General features: G+C 34.4%; 1 protein-coding gene across 1 annotated transcript in view; it reads right to left on the reverse strand.

Annotated features, from left to right (window-relative positions):
• LOC132723945 (uncharacterized) overlaps positions 1-5938 on the reverse strand; it is a 31853-nt gene extending 25915 nt beyond the window's left edge. The window contains exon 1 of the mRNA XM_060708750.1: positions 5775-5938. The gene's annotated coding sequence lies outside the window, so the exon portion shown is untranslated. The remainder of the gene's footprint in view (positions 1-5774) is intronic.
• Between the last annotated feature and the right edge of the window lie 406 nt (positions 5939-6344).

The raw sequence follows: 6344 nt of genomic DNA on the forward strand, positions 1-6344 counted from the left end.
GCGCGATTAATTGACGGATAAGATAATTTCATTTGAATATGTTTGCATTGCGAAATTCTCCAGTTTGCTATTCATATTGTTCACGACATTTCATTTTTGATAATCAAATACCCTCATACCAATCAGAATGATCGGCTATTATGACCGACTAAAAGGCCTGAGAAGTTGCTGCTGCCCTTTCACAAAATCTATTTCATTCCATAAAGGGTGTCAGTGTCGAAAGTCACGCTTCAGCGCGGACAGTGGCGTAGCTACTTATAGGCTATGTAGGTCCAGGCCTAAAGTTGGTCAAGAAATTGACATTTTGAAAGTCCCAAAAATACAATAAAACCAGGCGTGGGTGGAATTGGTAGTGTGTTTAAGCCGTATGGTCGAATCAAGTGTCTTTTATGCTGATGCATGATTTACCGTCCTCAATAAAGTTGGCATCTAATCAAATTCATACTTTAAAATAGCTTAAGGTCTTCAGCGTACCCGTTTATATACTATGACATGACGTGAACGCTGAAGACAACCCCGTAGGGAAAGTCCACCAATAATCGTGCCAGGAATCCGACACCCTCATATTCATTCATCGAACAATTGCCATGAAGTAAATTGAAGCATACCTTGATAAAACTATATATAATCTGTTGATAAGCCAAGGATGGACAAATAAAAATCTTATTACGAACATAAACTACCTAATAGTTTCCTACAGGTAAAAATTTCGGCACTTGGCTGCCATATTGCCAAAATGTTTGACCACGTGATTACAAGAGTGACCTTTACGAACCCATGTGCTTCCAATATTTTTATAAATTACTTTTTCTAAAGATATTGAAAAAGGTGATTTACTGACTTTTGTATTCAATAAAATCATATTTAGGTATTAAAAAATTAATGAAAACAAATAAAAACATTATCTTGAATAAAAATATTGAAATCATGATTGTCAACAAAGATGTTATATCTAGTTCTTTTCTAATAGATCTAAATCAGAAGGAAAATCACAAATTTTATTCGAAAACTAGCATGTGAAGTGTGGCGTCATTCATGAAGGCATTCCGTGCATATTAGGGTGTTACTATTTTAAGTGTTTACATAAATAGCGACCAACCAGGCTTGGGGTTTACCTTAAGTCATTCAGCAGTGATTTTTCTACTTATATAACAGACTCCGAAAAAAGGCCTCTTCCCAATTGAAATTTTCTTTAAAATCATGCAGTTTTCCCAAAAATCTGAACTTAAACCAGCTTTTTTACTTCCCAAATCAGCAATTTTAGCGATAATTTTTCCCAAAATCAAGAGGCTCAGGCCTCTTCCCAATTAAGTGAGAAAAATCACTGTTCAGTTACTGCATGCGCGCGGCAATTAACTAATTATTAAACGTATCAAGGTCACTATGTGGGGTACATGTTTGTTTTGGTTTATGACTGCCGACTTAGCTTCTGCAATAAAATATTTTCGGTAGCAACGGGGATTCTGCCATAAAATTGACTTGGAAGCTGTGGTCTTTTCAAGCGCATTTATTGTTAAGTTAGCAGATACAGCATCAATCTCGCAACAATTTTCTTTGAAATACCGCTGTGTTGTATGAAAATTAAATACATTGTATAGCTTTTCCAGGTCATTCGGGAATATTTACGCTCAAATCGGCAATTTGACTGCTTGAATTTATGTGGACAAAGTCATTTTATAATTTATTTTATGTAAAGATTTCTTGTGAAAATGCCTTTGTTTTTGAATGTCTAATACTGGTGTTAATGTATACATGTCAGTTTCATCGTCGCCGATGATAATGATGTCAAAATTTTCACAATTCATCTGCCGCAACCAAGCGTATATACGTATATGATATTACATTCTGTGGCAATCATAATTATATCGTTAAAAAAAAACAGATGTCATCAATTTGACAAATCTAACTCAAGAGAACATATGATTTTTTAACAGGATTCAAATGAATATTATATAGATGAATAGAATAAGGAGTGAATAAATAAGAAATGGTACCTGAGTGCAAAAAAATGAAGACAATACTTTAGAGCAATTTGGGTGCAAGGAAAACTGAAAAAGTGCTGGCAAAAGACCAATGCTCCTTCCAGTAAAATATACACAATTTGTCCATCACTGTCGTTCTAATTTAATCTACTGCCGTTAATATTTTATAAATATATTATATTACAATCATAATATATTATATTACTAAACATATGGCACAGAATGTTTAATAAAATTGAAAGAAAGTTCATAATCATATTGCTCTTCTTTATTGACATTTGCAGTAAATATTAAATATAAATACGGACAAGTGAACATTGAGTACGGACAAGTAAATTTCTTAGGTTACTTGTCCGTGGACAAGTACAATTTTCTGAGATTTTGCCGGCCCTGGGCCAGTACGGCTAGCCAAATGTTCTAGCCGTACGTGAGTCACGTACAACTAGCCTGGACGCGCTGTATTGTCTAGCCGTACGGCACTTTTCAAAATTATATGGAAGTCGAACATTTATATGTTATTTTGTGCCTCATGATTATGATCAGTCTTCACGAAAAACTTTAAAAAGCACAGGACATTCGGGCCAGTAAAATATCAAATATTACTGGACCTGGTGATTTTTAGCCGGACCAAATACATAGATAGGTAATAAATAGATGGGCACAGGAAAACACTTTATCATGCTTCCCTTGATAATTTTGAAAGAAGCATAATACGTCTTGTATTCTGGGCCATATGTTGACAGCTTTGAAAAATCTTTAAGGACCAACTGTTTACTATAGGCAAAATTGACTAGAATTGAACATGAACAACGCAATTTGCTTCAAACAAATCACTTTCACACAAAATATTTACTTAACTCAATAATCACAAAATCATAGCTAAATAATGACCATAAAAAACAATGGTTTAATTTCCGTAAACTGTACGGCGCGGTACGGAAAATAACCAAGAAAAAAAATGGCGGCCTCCATTACTCAATACAATTTAGACATCTCTCGCTGTATTTTGAACATTTAGGACAGAATTGATGGGTTTCATTTGCAAAAAAGGCAAAAAGATCAATCTTTTAGAGAACCCTGCTTCATTATTTTGATGAATTTTTCTTATAATATTTTTTCATGACAAAAAATCTACTGGTCCGTCGGACCACCAACCTTGCAATAATCACCGGACCGATGCTAAATTTAGTGGCCTCGGGCCTCGGACTGGCGTTAATTTCGAAGACTGTTATGATTTGTTGTTTTATTTGTATGAAACAAGAAAAACAATACAAGTGGAACAAACAATCAACACAGGATAAGTTTTAAGGTTTATTTGTATGAAAGGTGAATTTTTGTTAATTTAGCATATGGATCGAATAAATAATGATCGGAGTGGAAGAAATAAAAAGAACATTGAAAAAAACAACAAAAAACAAAAACGGTGAAAAGCAAAAATATTTGTATGATTTTCAAATACAGTAGATAAATATCGAACATAACAGCACAATCAATTAATAAGCCTTAATTAAAGCCCGTACTCATGCAGGGACTGATAATAGAATTTTAAAATGCGTTTCAAGGAACATGCAAACTTTCCTTAATGATGAACAAACTTCTATATCGTCGGTAAATTGACCCAATTATCAGATCCCAACAACAATAATTTTTCATTTTAAAGGTGTCGAAAATTAAACTTAATTAAACAAAAACGGATTTTCATCAAAATCAAAATTTTGTAAATTATTTCAATTGATGTTATTTTACTGCGATTTTCTCAACGTCTTGAGATGACAAAGATCAATATTCGTACTTTTTTTACTGTAGCCAACAAGGCAATTAATCTCTAAAAAGTAAACATACGCAGACAATTAATTGCTATTTCTTGGTTACAATCCTCGCTTAAAGTCATAAAATAACATATGCATTTTCGACGTCTGTCTAATTTTGAAAATGCCGTACGACTAGCCAATACAGTGTATCCTTGCTAGTTGTATGTGACTCACGTACGGCTAGAACGTTTGGCTAGCTGTACGGGCCCGTACGGTACAGCTAGCCTGACTTCCATTAATATTTTGATACTTTTATTGGTATCTATAGAACAATGTTAAAATAATTGTTTAATCGTAAAATGCACAAGAATTGATTGGGTCAAGTGTATTTGCAAGTGAAAAATAAGGTTAATTCAACTTATGTTATTCTGGTTAGGTTTCGTAACGGGTCTCAAATCCAAAACTTTAATGCCTCATCAGGATTCAGATGAAAAACAAAATTGTTAAATAGCGGCTTATAAAGTTTTGGAAGCCAAAACTAACTTTAAAATTATTGTTTTGTTTATTTCCTTGAAAATACTTTAGAACGCTCAATTTCCACTTTTTAATCACAGGCAAAAGTATCGGACCTGGGAAGAAAAAATATGACCAGATTGATAAAAAAACCTGTGTTCATCTTAAAAGTGTCAAAAAAAACAAAAAAAAATGTATATAATGACCCCCTTTAAAAAATACTATAAGTTAAGAGAAGGCCGGAAACTCCAGATTCGAGCCTACGAGCAAGGGATTCATTTCCCGGGCCGTTGTGAAAACAATTGGCCAGACAATTAAAAAAAACTTTTATCACTATTTCACGTTTTTATAAAGCTTCAAAATGAGACCAACCCCAAGTCTCTAGCCCTTCCCGTTCGTGAAATATCTATCAGGAAACGAGCGACTTCGTGCTAAAAATCCTTGGTAGACATAATTGCGGCACAACAATTCGGTACATAAACATAGACTAATACATGTATGTCAGCTGACTACGGGTCAAAATTACTTGAATTTACTGAATAATATTACTAAATACATTAAGTTGGACCACTCACAACCGTCAGTAGCATCTGATACACGCAAAATTTGAATTTCAAACATTTCCACGGTCTTTAGATTACTTTCTACGCCATTGTCAATCAGCTGTTCGATATTTTGTAACGAGTCTTCTGATTGGCCAATAGCAACGAAAACCAGAACGTTTCACACAAGATGCATAATGGTGTAGAAAGCGATTGAAAGACCGTGTAAATGTTTGAAACTTGAATCTCATGTGTATTTGATGCTACTGACGGTTGTGAGTGGTCCAACTTAATGTATTTAGTAATATTATTTAGTAAATTCAAGTAATTTTGACACGTAGTCAGCTGATATACATGTATTAGTCTATGTTTACGTACCGAATTGTTGTGCCGCAATTATGTCTACCAAGGATTTTTAGCACGAAGTCGCTCGTTTCCTGATAGATATTTCATGAACGGGAAGGGCTAGAGACTTGGGGTTGGTCTCATTTTGAAGCTTTATATAAACGTGAAATAGTGATAAAAGTTTTTTTTTAAAATTGTCTGGCCAATTTTTTCACAACGGCCCGGGAAATGAATCCCTTGCTCGTAGGCTCGAATCTGGAGTTTCCGGCCTTCTCTTAACTTATAGTATATTTTTAAAGGGGGTCATTATATACATTTGTTTGTGTTTTTTTGACACTTTTAAGAGGAACACAGGGTTTTTTTATCAATCTGGTCATATTTTTTCTTCCCAGGTCCGATACTTTTGCCTGTGTTTTTAATCTGAACTTGTCTTCTGGGGGCTTAGCCCCCAAAACCCCCTTTTATGAGCCTACAATTTGAAAAAAGCTGGCTACGCCCCTGGCGGACGCGAATAAAGTGATAAATCACTGACCCTAGTTCTGGCTTCCATAACTTTATATGACATAATATGTCGCTTTTATTTTGACGTTGCGACAGTATAAAACCTGTTCGCTGAAGTATCTTTAGCTATAGCCTACTGACCTAGATCAGTTCCCGGGGTCTTTCCCTGATATATAGTATAAGTAGTCTTGTAGTATATTACACTGATAAAATATAGAATGAAAAAAAAATCCAGGGATTGTCTAATTCTCCTCTTATGCCACTAGACCTACAGGCCTTCCTCTCGTCTGCTTGAATTTGTTGTTGTTGTCCTGCCTTACGATAGTCCGCGACGTAGTATAAAAATTTGCGGGACTCGTAATAGCAAGCATGTACTTTGCCTCTAATTCGTTACACTCAAAAATCATTTATATTCTTTAATAATACACCTTTGAAATAATAAACAACACAACACAGAGTTTAAAGAGGCTAGAGGGAGTATTTGTAAGCCGTCTCCACTAACCAACCAACAAAGACAAAATTCTGGATATCAATTTTTGTTAAGACAAAAGTCCAAAAAAGCTTCAATTGTAGGCCCATTTATAGTAATAAATTTTCTAAGCAAATTAATCTGTTAAGATATGCCAAATACTACGTGTAAAAGTAAAGAAATATAAACTTCCTTTTTTTTTTGTAAAGAAAATATTCGAAAAGTCAGGTTGCTGCGAGCG

This window comes from Ruditapes philippinarum, unplaced genomic scaffold (genome assembly GCF_026571515.1).
Source record: "Ruditapes philippinarum isolate M1 unplaced genomic scaffold, ASM2657151v2 ctg10788_1_1_1_1, whole genome shotgun sequence".
Lineage (NCBI taxonomy): Eukaryota > Metazoa > Mollusca > Bivalvia > Venerida > Veneridae > Ruditapes > Ruditapes philippinarum.